At 38.0% G+C, this 15,152-nt stretch overlaps 1 protein-coding gene across 1 annotated transcript in view; it reads right to left on the bottom strand.

Annotated features, from left to right (window-relative positions):
- The window catches only part of LOC126698900 (protein FAR1-RELATED SEQUENCE 5), a 98,033-nt gene that overhangs the window by 53,554 nt on the left and 29,327 nt on the right, over window positions 1–15,152 (bottom strand). The window lies entirely within an intron of this gene.

Genomic DNA, 15,152 nt, shown 5'->3' with positions numbered 1-15,152 from the left:
GTTCTTAATAATTCTATTCAAGACTGCATGTTTTTCAATAATAATTTTATCTGAAAATTTATCAGAAACTTTAATTGTTATTTGGGAGTTTTGTTTTTATCAAAGATTCAAATTAGTTGCAGGGAGAAAGGACAAAATTGTGACTGCCTTCTTGTCACTTTTACATAGACCCATATTTTTTTTTTCCCCTAATCACAATTAACTACATGAAGAGTTGTGGCAAAAATTTTGCATTTTTTTGTGGTACTAGAATTTTTGTTTTCTATTTCCTATTGAAACTATAGAGGAAGAGAGTATTGTCCATTGCAAAGGGATACATCACTGATGAAAATATCTAAAGTGCAAAGTAAGGAATTTTATAAGAATTTTTATTCTGAGGTCTACATTTGCATTAGCAAGTCAAAAACAAATATTATGCATTAGGTCCTATCAATAAAAAAAAATACTATAAAATATTTACTATACATTAGGCAAGATAAATAAATAAGCATGTTATATTTTGTATAGATTCTGGGAAATTTAGATTTGTACATCATGCACCATGTATGTCAAGAAAACCGTGGCTAATTTGTACTTTTCCAAATTTTTATTTTTGATTACAAATTATTGAGTAGGCAATAGCACTTTATGGTCACCACTAATTTTGGAAGTTCAAGTATTTGATTTGCAACTACAATTCAAATACTCCCATGAGGCTCACCTAAATTAAGAATTGATTTTTAGAACTCAGCCACTTTCTTAACAAAGATTCTCAATACTCAATATAACTTTAGAACGTCCAGGTTCGACATAATAGCTAATCAACAAGCTATTTAGCCTTATTAACATGTAATTATAAAAATAGTCACCAAAATATGACTTTTATAATATAAAAATTTTTGAATAAAAAATTCAAAGAGAAATGAAATCCTTGTCCCTAATTTATTGATTCCTACGTTGTATGTTGTTGTTATGTGGATGGTCATAAAATGATGTGATCTTAAATTGAGATAGATTTATGTTAATGGGTATCCTTGTACACTCATTACGGAGGCTTCAAAAGGTTCTTCCCTGCATTTGGAAAATAGCAAAAACTAATAAAAACAAAGAATCAATTGCCATTAGACAAAATTTTTTTTTCTTTCTTTTTTTTAAAAGACTTAAGATAAACTAGTGTTTACCACCAACTAATGTACTGTGAGTTTTTTACTTTTTTTTTTTTTTTTTGCGAGATAATAAGTGACTATCAAATAAAAGGTGTAACATGCTCACCATGTTTTCTATCAAGGTCCCCAGTGCTTAAAGGCACTTCTTTTTAGAATGTGATTCCTTTAGCTAGGTCCTAGTCAAGTCTTAATTGTTAGTAATACTGTGATGGCAATTCCCTTGGAATGTTTTCTAAAAAAAAAATGGGATTAATTGTGACTCATTGATACATCATTCAATTTCTCACTACCCATTATACTTCTTCACTCTCTTTGAGTAACAAGAAGAATTTTTCTTTAGCTGGTTTATTGCAACTAAAACAAGACTGTTTCATTCAGCTAGTAACAAGTGTTCTGCCGCAACGACTCCATGTATCCTAGGCAAGTTCAGCAATATATTGGAAGAAAATTAAGAGAGTTTTATGGTCTGCTACTGACAAGAAGAAGCATTGTTCTTAGTCTTGAAGAAGATCTTAATACTACACTTAGAAGATCTAAAAATTGGAGATGGGAAAAGCACTTCTTTGTGGTATGATATTTGACACCCTTTCAAACTTTGTGTCTTGATTCAAAGAAGATTCTTGCATGATGCTCCAACTAGTTAGTTGCCACAATTATCAAACTAATTTGGAGTTATCCAGGGGGTGGCTTTTTTGAGTTTGCATCTTTTTTCTTCTTCTTCTTCTTTTTTTTTTTTTTTGGTTGAATGGAAAATTTTTTATTAACGAGAGAGTTGAGAAACAACACCAACATCTTCCAAAATTATATCCAAAAGATTCAGAGGAGCTGAGCTTGGGCCAAAGAAACCAAAAATGCTATTCAGCAACTATGAAGCACGGGTGCGTTTCCGGATTTGGGTGCGGGTGCGGGTGCAAGACTCGGCAATTTTTGAAAAAGTAGGGTTTAGGTGCGGCGGGGTGCGGCGATTAAAAAATTATTAAAAATATTTTTATTAATATTTTCTATGTATTTTTACTATTAAAATATTCTTAAAAAACACATTATATGTCCTTGGTTTACAAAACAAAGAAAGAAAAAGGCAAGAAACACAAAACAAAAAAGAAAACACAAAAAATAAATTTTATATATATATTTTTTATGAAGCCTACGTTTAAATTAAACCCATGCCTTAGGCACAAATTAAACCAAGCCCATGCCTTGATGCTCAAGCCCATTTGAATGGTCAACTTTCCAATGAAATTTAAAAAAAGAAGAAGCTAGAAGTCTAGTCATTAAATAATGGCCTAAATACAAAACAAAGCCCAAGAATAAAGTGGTTGGTCAATGAGTAGATGACAGCCAAGCATTACTTCACCATCTCCATCATCTGCAAAGCAACTCCAGAGTCCTCAGTGTTGACACAAAAACTGAAACGGCAAAGAGGCAAAAAAGTGCAGAAAAATTAGAGAGAAAGCGCGACTGAGACAGAAAAGAAGAAGAGAGGCGATGCGATCTATAAAAGTCTAACAGCATCTCATGGTGGTTTGAAGCATCAACAATGGGGGTAAGTACCAAAAATAAAATCCAGATCTGAACCGCAAGAACCGTTAACAGTTTTCAAACCCGGGAGGTTCTTTTCTTGTATAGGCCGGTTCTTGAGAGTTAAAAACCTGGTTTGGCGGAAATCGGCCTGAATCGGCACGAGTTGAAGCCGAGTTGGAGCAAATCCATAAAAAATAAAATAAAATGAATAAAAAAAAAAACTCAGACGCGGCACAGACGCACTGGCAGCAGCGTCGCCACACCAGACGTGGGTGCGGCGCCCATTTTGCCGTGTCCGTGCATCATAGTTCAGCAAAGACCAATGGGCCTATATATGGGCAGCCCTATTAGCAACCCTTGGGACCCAATCAAAAGAGATAGGTCTATTATAATTACAGTTTACTAAACTTTTGATCTCAGCTATAATGCTTACAATTCTCCAAGGAACAATGACACATGAAGATGGCCATAGAAGGCTTGAATACAGGTTTTGCAATCACCCTCTATGCATACCGTGGCCAGGTTGCAATGCATAGCCATGTAAACTGCATTTTCAAATCACCTCTACTTTTGCTTGGACAGGGACATTGCAATTCACAGCTTGAGTAAGGTCTAACTCAACTATTGACATTGTTTTGATAACGGTGGTCATGGCTAAAAGTTGGTATTTATAATTCTTCTACTAGAATAATGCAAATGCATTCAATTATTCAGAATGTTATCAATTAAAGGGTAAAGCATTATTTATTCATTTCCTTTAAAAAATCATAGATTCTAGTAAGTTTGGAACGAAAGAAGATAAGGGAAACAAGAGGAGAGCAAAGAATGGCCAGAATATACTAATCTGGAATTACCCTTAATATATTAAGCACAGATTTGTAGGTATAAACCCTAGTAAGCATCAAAAGTCATGCATTTGGTGTCATACAACCTGAAATTTTCCCTGTAGAAACTGGATTCCTCTATTGTTTCTATAATGTGCTTATGGTGGTGATTAGAGCGCCTTCAAATGCAGATTTTTACTTAAAGTTTATTTGTTTATTTGCTGAAATTTTAATAAAAATATTATTATACTCGGAAAAAGTGAGACATTAAAAAGTTATATGTGAACAAATAAACTGAAAAAGTTACTTTCAAATAAATAAATAAATATATAGTGGTGATGCCAAACAGAGTTTATTTGTTGCTTAATACGCCACAAGTAGAATTCACACAGCATCAGTTGAATCAATAGTTCACATCATCCTCTTTTTTTTCTTTTATCTTTTTTTATGTAAAGTACCAGCCAGCCATTTAGATTCTAAATATGATTATCAAGCATATACTAATGGCCAATTTGCTAATCAAAGTTTTTCTGCTATGCCATGAATTGGAAGAGCAAGCACCCAACTATAAAGTGCAAAGTTTATTGAAGGCCCCACATCCAGCAAGGATGGTTGGTTGAAACTTGAATATGTTTATTTTGTAAAAATACCGCTGCTGAAGGCCTGAAATTGTATTGGTTATTTATATATGGCTTGTTTTATTATTTAGAGTCATAATGTGCCATTTCAGTTTTTACTCAATGGTAAATACAATAGATCAGGTACAAACTCATAGATTTGAATCAAAATGACTAAGAAACCCCAATAAATAAAAAATGATGAAGGATTCATTTTCAGTAGCCATGCCACAAATCAAGCTAAAGACAATTTCAGTCAAAGCACCAAGAATGCATTTGTGGATTCAAAATTGAATTGTATATATTGACGCCTAACTTTACTAGCATATCTGAAAGATAAATAACAATAATATATAATTGGGAGATTAACAAGATTTTAGTACCTAAGGTTTGGATCAACAAGTATTACCTTTTAGGCAAAACTCGTTTGTGAGTCATAGACTTCCAATCCCCAACAATATGAACACAATGGAATTCAACAAAGAGAGTGAAAATACAGCTTAAAATGGAAATTTTCAAATTGAAGTTCTGGCTCTAACTTCATCTTGATGTTTGATGTCCTGTAAATATTTTGGCTCTATGTTTGCGGGGATCATAAAGTGGAACATGAAATTCAATAGATGCCCACACTCCTATACCTAACTAGTTTGCATTTGCCGTCCCTTCAAAAATTGGTAGCAAACATTGCTGTAAAAAAGAGAGAGAGAGAGAGAGAGAGAGAATTATGGAAGATCAGGTGACATATAAGAAGCAAATTTCATTTGCTTTAATGGGGTCATTTGATATTTAAAGTTTTGTATCAGTGTACTAATTTAAATTGATGATATTTGTTTATGATGTATCATGGATAAACATTCCAGTAATTAGCAGAAAGTTTTGTGATGCAATTGTGTTTCTAGCTTCTTTGGGCTGTTGTTATGGTAACCTTAAATAAAGCTTTTCTATTTTTTTTTAATATTACTTTTTTTTTTTTAATCTCAATTATGAATTTATGCATTTTTTTTCGAAAAACCTGGAAGCATTAATGAGATTTATGCATTTATTGTTTTATCATTCCACACTGAACCTAAAACCTAGGGGAGTAAGAGTTTTTTTTTTTTTTTTTTTGACAGTAAGAGATAGGATTTTATTAAAATAATAGTATTACGTTACATCACATCTTTTGGACGTTGGCTAGACATGTATAGCCACTCCAATCAACTACCCAGCATAGGCATGTGTGCATTCTTAGTTTACAAACATACATTTAGCTACCCCCCTTTTGTACTCCTCTACTGACAAAGTCTCTGGTATTCCTACAATAGTGACAACGCTCCTTGCAAGATGTCCGCAGGTTGAGATTGTTTTTTGTCAAATAGGTACCTGTTGCGTGCATTCTAAATAGACCAAGATACAATAGCCCATACCTTCAACTCTCTTTTGTTGTAAGAACTCTCATCAGTTCTCTCACCAAAATATAAAAGTCCTCCACTTCAGAGCTCCGTTTCTGCATTTTGCCCTTTACCAGCGCCCAAACATTTCTAGCCAGTGGATAGCCCCAAAGAGCATGGGCCACGGTTTCGTCATGTTGTTGGCATATTGCACAGGTCGGGTTCAATGGGATTCTCCTTCGACATAAGTTTTTGCTAGTAGGGAGTATATCGGAGCACGCACGCCATACAAAATTTCAAACTTTGGGAGGAATATTTAACTTCCATACAGGGACGGAACCAGGATTCGAACCTGAGGGGGGCAAAGCTTAAAACAAAATTTTTTTTTTTATGAAAATAAAAACTAACATCTATTTCATATTTAACAAAATACTACATATAAAATAAGTGTTTCTTAAACATTTCAACACATTTATCAAAATGGAACTCGGCACTATTTCAGAGGAGATCCAAAAATATATATATTTAAGGGCAAATCTTAATTTTTCAAATTACATATGTATACCAGTTTTTTTTTTTTTTTTTTTTTTTTTTTTTTTAACTGGGGGGTCTATTAGGACCAAAATTTAAAATTTCAACATATATATATATATATATATACACTAGCTTTTTTTTTTTTTTGGGGGTGGGTGGGGGTGGGGGTGGGGGGGGGGGGGGGGGGCAATGGCCCCCCCCTGCCCCACTGTAGTTCCGCCCCTGCTTCCATATACGGTTTCACAGTCTTCTGTCCTTCTGGGCCATCTATGGTCATCTATTTTTATACTTATCCCATTGCCTACCTTCCACACTGTCGCTGCCTGAATTAATTCCCTTGCCTCCAGTAAGCTCCGCCACACATAGGATGGATTGTGTCCCAAAGCAGCCTCCACAAATGAATTATTAGGGAAGTACCTTGCCTTGTACACTCAGAAAAACAGTGAGTGGGTATCTTGTGTCAGCCTCCATGCTTGTTTGGCTAGCATAGCAAGATTAAATGCATGAATGTCTCTAAATCCCATTCCTCCTTTCTTCTTTGGTTTACATAATTTCTCCCATTTTATCTAGTGAATTTTCTTCTCATTTTTTGTTTGGCCCCACCAATATTTGGCTAGCACGGAATTAATATCATCGCAAATCTTATTTGGGATTTTGAACTTGCTCATGGAGTAAGTTGGGATTGCTTGTGTTACTGTCTTGATTAGCACCTCCCTACCCGCCTTTGATATGTATTTTTCTTTCCATCTCATCACTCTTTTTGTTACTCTCTCTTGTACCTCCCTAAAGGTGCTTGCCTTGGATTTGCCTCCCACCATTGGTAGTCCTAGGTACCGCTCACAATTGGTCATGATTTGTGCCCCTAACATGTTTTGAATGGAGTAAGAGATTTATGTCTTTGTGAGTGAAATAATTTTTTGTGCTACATCTAATCACTCTCTAAACCACCCGAATTAGTATACATGGAAATTTTTTGTCCTTCATATAAAAAAAAAAAAAAAAAAAAAAAAAAAAAAAAAAAAAGAGAGAGAGTGACTAGAATGTGTGTGTGTGTATATATATATATATATATATATTTAAAATAAAGTCAAATTGTACAAATCTATATCTATATATATTTAAAAGTTGAAATGTAGCATTTATTATTGTTATACTCCTGTTAAGCCACATCAGTGCCACATCATCTACCAATTTCCAACATTTTCTTAATCATTTTTAATTATTTTTCTCCTTAATTTCTCGCCTTACAATTACACTTTTTCCAACATTTTCTCACTTTTACCTTTTTACCCCACTATTCTATACCTTAATCTTACAATTCCTCCGTCTATTCATCTTCCTTTTATTTTTACTTTTCTTCTTCCTATTTTATTTGCTATAAAAATTTGTTATTTTTTCTTCCATTCAATCCATATTTTGCTCACAAAAAAAGGTGAATACTCTCTCTCTCTCTCTCTCTCTCTATATATATATATATATATATATATATATTGTCTTCATTCTTTTGGTGGATTTTTAATTCTTTATTGCACCTTTAATTTAGATTGATGAATTTTTATATTTAAATCAACCACCCAAGGCTAGACCATCCTTCTTAATGCCACCACCAAAGCAACCAAACCCAAATTCCATGGTACAAACCCACCATTGAATCAACAATGACTACATGGCCACTCTCATGCTCCTCCACTGTAGCCACAATTGCCACCATGACCCAAAGCTAGCCAAGACCCATGTGACCCATTGTGACCTAACACCGTGACCCATTGAGACAAAATGCCAAGACCATGCCACCGCCGATCTAAGTGAGAGAGAGAAGAGTGAATAAAATATTGGAATAAATTTTTGCATTTTAGCTACAGTAACATTTATTTTTAGATATTACAGTAGCAAATATGCATTTGCTACAATATTATGCATGTCATGGTGTGGGAGTGTTCTAACGTTTTTTTTTTTTTTTTTTTTTAATCTTTTGTCGCTACAATGTTATGCAAAATGCTCTTTTTTAAAATTTGGTTTTGCATAACCAATGTTAATTCTCTTTGATCTCACACAAGTGTGTATCACACAATGTAAGCCCACAAAGGCCATACAAATTATCTTAGAAAATTATTCAACAAAATAGTATTGCCGATATTGCTAAACCAAAAGAAGATTGAAGCAACACGAGGTTCCCATAAATAAGGAGGAACTAATAAGACTTGTTTGTGGTACAAATGGATCGGTCTTCAACTACACAATAAGAAGCAATGATTCACATTTGAAAGAGATTTTTCCCTAAACATATAGATTTAAGCTTTTGAGTTAAGTTGCATTCCTATATGTTGAAAGCTTGAAAATGTGTTAAAAACACAAGAACTGTTTAGACCCCCAAAAAAAATTACAGCTCGATAGATTTTATACTAACTTAATTCTAAGTGCGGAATAGTGTAAATGCGAGTAGATAAACAAACAAGCTACTCTAACACATATTCATATAATCACAGCAGTAAAATGAAATGTAAAAGAGTAGGGAAGAAGAATGCAAACACAGATAACACACCGATGTGTTATCAAAGAGGAAACCGAAGAACTCGACGAAAAACCTCTCTGCCGCCCTCCAAGTGGTAATCGATCCACTAGATAATCAGTTGGGATACATGGGTTATCAAGAGACCCTCCAAGCCTAATCTACCCGCTATACCTAAGCCTTCCAAGCTCATACTCCAACAAGGCTTCTCAGAACCGTGTCATGTCTAGCTTTCCAGATCCCGCAACAAGCTCCATGTTGCATCTGCCATCCTTGGCTTCTTCCAATACTTCCCAGTAGCACCAAACGATCACTTGTCACCCTGAAAGGGTGTGATAAGTGTTTGGGCTCTCAACCTCTCAATAGTATGGAAATGGAGAGGTAGGAGTTGAGGAAAATCCACAAGCTATTGTGTAGAGGATTGTGGGTATAACAATTTCTAACTCTCAAGGTGTTTAGCTAAGGTTTTCTTTCAGAAGTACTCCTTAACATTTGTGGGTAATGTGGGTATATATAGTGTGGGTATAGAAAGTGTGTATCAAATAGTACAGTCTGGCGAAACAAAATGTCTCGTAGGTGTCTCGCGGGAAAGCCTTACCCCCAAGATACTCGCGAGACACAATTGTCTCCATCTGTACTAACTCTTCACATTCCAATCATGTGCAGTGCACATGCATTACTTTGCGGGATGCTAAGTCGCAAGATACCCACGAAAACCTCTTCAGTCTTCAACAGCTTGAGTGTTCACACACACTCTCTCTATCACACAACCCTTACAATCAAATCCCACAATAAATACAGGGTACACAAGATTGAATAAAATTACAATTAAATTTGGCACGGAATAAAAGCCAACTAAATACAAAGTTGTAAATCACAACTTTACATATGTTATATTAAAACTTCAATTAGAGTCTCCCAAAGTCTTATATCTCCCTAACAAACGTATAATAAAATTTAGATAAATGTCTACCAACTTATAGGCGTAAGAATGAAAATTATACATTTACGTTGTATCTATGTTATAGTATTATTCTTGTAGGGGCGGGATTTGTGTCCTTAGCCCAAAAGGTAAACGAATTAAGGCCCAAAGAGCCCAATACAATGAATTTGTAGATAGTGGGCTAAAAAACTAGGCTTCAAGGAAGTGGACAACGCCCCCGATGAGCTAAAGATGGTAAGAAAACAAAGAATGACAATGAATAAACAAGTGTTGTGCAAGGAAATTCTTCCTCGGCAATGTCCGAGGAGAGTAGTTCTTGAATTTACTTCTCTTAGACTTTATTACAATTGCTATTCTTAATGCTACAAATTTTTTCTCTTTCAATTATCAGATGCTCCCCTTCTCTGTAAAGGGCTTCTTCTCCTTTATATTACCCCCCTTTGCTCTATCTCAGCCCTCCACATATAGATCAAATGGCTGGCTTTTGTCCCTGTCCCATCAGTACCTTCCTAAAACTTTTAGTGGTAGTTGTAAGGCTGAACATCACTGCTCAGGCATCACTTCCACACTAATGCGGCCAAAGAGTTAGATATGGAGCATTTAATGCGGTGGTAGCAGCTTTCCCTTAGATATTTCTCACTTTCCTCTTACCTTATTCCTTCCCGATGCTTATCCCTACCAGTAGAATTACCCAGAATGTTGCCCCTGATGGCAGGCCAACCCTCTTGACCTCTGCCTTGTTACGTCGAGGTGAAACTTGTCCTCGGACATACTTCCTAGAACCTTAAGACTAGACCTCTTCGCCCATCCACTGTCTTGCATTCCCACACTTACATCTACCTATCCTCAAACTATTGAATGTCCTCGGATAGGGCCCATGGCCTAATATACCCTTCTGGGCCTGCCATCCCTATAATAGCCCCTCGAAATTCTCCTTTTTTGCTCCTCAGGAGAAAAGGAGGATTTCGATATTACCATTATTATCCTCTTCCTGTCATACGTCACCTCTGTATGTGCAGATGCCTTTCCAATTGCCCAACGCAAGCTCCTGACGTTTCGGCATCCGGGATGTGCCTGTATTAAATTTTTGGGGCTCCATGTCCCCCACGTTCTACAACATGATGAAGATCCAATGGCTAAGGATCTCATTGGAACTTGAGTGGGAATTCTCCCGCTCTCTTTTCCCTCTGATACAGATACTGTTCGAAGACCTCATTCACTTCTTTTTTGTAATCATAAATATCAAGAACCAGTCTAAGGAGAGTTCCTTCCTTTGCATAAGTCATTTAAACATTTTCTTTTACTTTCTTTTATACTCTTTTTTATACAGAGCCCTTCTCTCCTCGACCCCCCTAACTTCCCTTCACCTTCCTTTCTCCTTCAACTATTTCTGACAAATAGGTAGATTTGCTTACCTGGTAGACTCCCCAACGAGTATAGAGAGCTTTAAAGCTTAATATGGAATCCCACAAAGGGTTTCCATTAGGTACTATAAACAAGGGGACTAGTACGCCCAAAGGCAGGAGGGAGAAGTGGTAATCCCAATGATTGCCTTCATAGAGGGAGGGATGAGAATCTCCATGGGCAGAGTCACTAGGGATTACCTGATAGCCCATAGATTAGCCCCCACCCAATGTGCCCCAAATATATTTAGAATCCTAGGTAGTGTTAATGCCCTTAACGAGAAGATGGGTGTAAACCTCACCCATCACGATGTTAACTGGGTTTACAACTGCCATAAACTAACAGGGCAGGGATACTGCCTAAAAACTAGAGAACCCATAGTCAGGCTCATATCGTGTCTCCCTGAGTCTAATAAAGGTATGAATAAAGATTTTTTAATTGTCTCAGGGGAGTGGCATGATGGGCTCCACTACCCGACGAGAGAAAGGACACCAAGTGGGGTTCTTAGGTCTAGGTTTACTGTTCGAATGTCACCTCCCCTCCTCTCTAACATCTTCTGTGCTCCCTTCTTCCTGTTTGTGTTCGTAATTGAAATTCCCTTTGGTTTATGCCATTTTTCTGACCTTTTCTTTTTTTTTTGTAGATAAGTACGCCGCTATTCTGAACCTAAACCTCATTAATCAACCAGATTTGAACAAGATACTTGAAGCCGAGGTCTTCGTTCATAGTGACGGGCAACTAAGGGCAGCTCATCTCATCCTCAGCTACAACCTACTATCATCCAGTTTTCAAGTACCCAAGTGCGTCATCAAGGCCAGAGACAAGCGTCTGTACTTTAGAAACGTCACCATTTCAGGCTTTCTCAACCCAGGCCCTGCTCTAGAAGGTGTACAAGAGGTAACCCTGTCGTTCCAGTACCTAGCCGAAGAACCCACCCCTTCCCAGCCTACTATCAAGGAAGAGGAAGAGGAAGAGGAAGAGATAGTCGAAGTCTCAGATTTTGAAGACTTCAAAGTTTTCAACCAACCTCTATCCCTAGAAATCCCGACTGGTGACCTCCGCCACCTCCTTTCAGTGCAAGTAGGTCACACCGAGGAAGACCCCACCATTCCAAACGCCATGGTCCTTTAGCAAAAGACCAGATCAAGCCTTCAGGACCTGATAGAGTCCCAAGCAGGGGGCCATGTTCCAAAGAAGGCCAACCAAGCCAAGCCTCCCCCCCTCCAACCAGTCAACCTCTTCAACTTAACCCTGCTGACCACAAGAGGAAGAGGGTTCAGAAAGGCCAGGAGACGATGGAAGGAGGAAAGGGCTCTTTCCCCAAGGAAGTCGAGCCACCAAAGGGAGCTAAACAGGCCAGGGTAACGCAGACCATGGTGGATAAGAGAAATGATTCTCAATTCGGGGTCCCGGCCTAGACTCCTGCCATAATACTGGATGGAGCCCCCTTGCTCGCCAATGCCTCCATTAGGGATTTCCAGAAAGGGAGGGCTAGATACATGGCCAATGCCATGGAACAGGCTTTACTGCGACCTAAGGATATGGCCAACCTAAGGTCATTAAGGAAACATGAAGTGTTCCTCAGCTTGAAGAGGGATCTCGCCCTGGTAAGTCCATTAATTAGCTCTTTCATACCTAAAATCTTAAATGTTTTGCCTTTTTTTTTCTTTTTTTTTTTTTTTTTTTTTTTACCATTGTACTTTTTTCTTGGAAAGGCTATCCAAGCTGCCCATAGAGCCGAGGAGTTGGTGAACAGCTCCCACAGGCAGATGAAGGATGAAGAAGCCAGGCGTATTGCCACGATGGACACCTTCAAGGTAGCAGACAAGAAAATTCAGGAGCTAAATACCCAACTTATTGAGGTTGACCGAGGAAGAAAGAGCGCTGAAGCCGCTTAGCAAGGGGCGGAGAAGCAAGCCAAGACTCAACGCAAGCAACTCTGTCAAGCTAAGGATGAGTTGGCTACCTCTAAGGAACATGCAAAGGCCCTGAAGAAAAAGCTATAAGAGGCAAAGAAAGCTGCGGAGAAAGCTGAACAAGAGGGCTGTGAGATGGGAATGGCAAAGACTGAGGAGGCCCTTAGGGCTGAGGTCTTAGAGGTATATAGGTTCTACTGCCTCCAAGTGTGGAATGAGGCCCTCGACCAAGCTGGGGTTAAGGCCTCTTTTGCACTAAGGAAAGCGAAGAATGTATACTACCCTCCTACCATTTGTGCCTCAGGCTCCTCGAGCTCTAAGGCTGACTTTGGTTCTAAGGAGGCAGATACTGGCAAGGACAGCTTGGCCACGACCCTTCCTTCTTCTAACAGTCCTCCCAAAGAAGCAGAGGAGCCTAGGTTTACTGAAAAGGAAGCAGACACAAGCAAGGAAGCGGCCCCTGATGCCACCCAGCCTCCTATTGCCCCCAAGGACCCCTTCAAGGAGAAAGAGGCCTCCCACAACATGGAGATTGTCCTGGCAACTCTACCTATGCTTGCCAAGAAGGACCCTAAGGTAAAGGCCCAGCATCTTCAGCATCAGCCCCTGCCCAATCCGCCAAGGCCCTGGCAAAAGACAAGCTTGTACTAAAAACTTAGTAGTTGCTAGGATAGTTTCTTTTTTATTTCTAGATAACTGTTGTTTTTGTCTCCAACATTTGTAATCAATTTGCATTTTATAAAGTTAAGATTAATGACAATTATGAGCTCTTCTTTTACATTTGTGGTATTTATACAAATCCTAACATAGTTTCTGCTTTACTTCATGTTTAATCAATACGAAAATGAGACATAGCTTCATTCAGTTATCTGCATAAGTGATAATATAGTTGCTACACCCCACATAATAAGCAATAGACCAGGCTAAACCTTCCAAATTTGCAATATCAACAAAGTATACCCTTAACTTCAAAAACATACTTTAAGCATAGTTAACTCAAAGGACCCTACGTACCCTTGGACTTTCCTTTGGTTCCAGAGAATGGTGAAGCATCCTCCCAACTAGGGCTCAACATAACCTTCCACTTGACAGTAGACTTAAAGATTCATAGATAAAAATTAGCTCATGAATTGATCATAGATATACCTACAAATGCTTTAAGTGATGCTCAAGAGTATTCTTTTAATTAAACTACCACAATGAGTGTCTTTGCTATTCAGCATGGCTGGGCTGAGCGCTAATTCACCCAAGGAATGTGGTTTGAGGAACCAAAGTTAACCTTGGTTTTGTTTAATACTTAGATAGATAATAGGAAGTATTAATTTACCCAAGACATGTGATCCGAGGAGCCAGGCATAACCAAGATTTTGTTTGATACTTAAGCAAATGATGGAGAGTATTAATTTACCCAAGGTATGTGGTCCGAGAAGTCAGGCATGACCAAGGTTCTGTTTAATACTTAAACAAGTAATAGGAAGTATTAATTTACCCAAGGCATGTGGTCCGAAGAGGCAGGCATAACCAAGGTTTTGTTTAATACTTAAACAAGTAATAGGAAGTATTAATTTACCCAAGGCATGTGGTCCAAGGAGCCAGGCATAATCAAGGTTCTGTTTAATACCTTCATAGGTTATTCACATTCTAAGGGTGTGGTACAATATTTTCATCTAAATCTTCCAGGAAATATGCACCTATTCCAACCACCAAGGTGATACGGTATAGCCCTTCCCAATTGGGCCCTAGCTTTCCCCATACCGAGTTCTTCGTAGTACCCAAAACCTTTCTTAATACTAAGTCTCCAGGTGCCAATGGTCTCAACCTCACATTGGAGTCATACCCCTGCTTAAGCTTCTGCTGATAGTACGCCAACTGAACCATGGCATTTTCCCTCCGTTCTCCAATTAAATCCAGGCTCTTCTCTAGTAGGTTGTCATTGCTATTTGGGGTGAACAAGCTTGTCCTTAATGTTGGGAACCCAGTCTCTAGGAGGATTACAGTCTCGGCCCCATAAGTCATTGAAAATGGTGTCTCCCCTGTTGACTTACGAGAGGTAGTCCGGTATGTCCAAAGAACATATGGCAGCTCTTCCACCCATTTACCCTTTGCGTCATCCAGTCTCTTCTTAAGTCCATTCACTATGACCTTATTGACAGCCTCAGCCTGTCCATTTCCCTGTGGATAAGCCAGGGTGGAGTACCTATTCCTAATAACCAGGTCACAATAGTACCTCCTAAAGTCTTTACTATCAAACTGAAGACCATTTTCCGAGATGAAGGTATAAGGGACCCCAAATCGAGTGACAATATTCTTCCACACAAATTTATTAGCATCCACGCCCTAGTATTTGCCAATGGTTCAGTTTCAACCCA

The sequence above is a fragment of the Quercus robur genome, chromosome 9 (genome assembly GCF_932294415.1).
Source record: "Quercus robur chromosome 9, dhQueRobu3.1, whole genome shotgun sequence".
NCBI lineage: Eukaryota > Viridiplantae > Streptophyta > Magnoliopsida > Fagales > Fagaceae > Quercus > Quercus robur.
The sequence above is the reverse complement of the archived record's forward strand: the minus strand, read 5'-3'. Positions and strand labels throughout refer to the sequence as shown.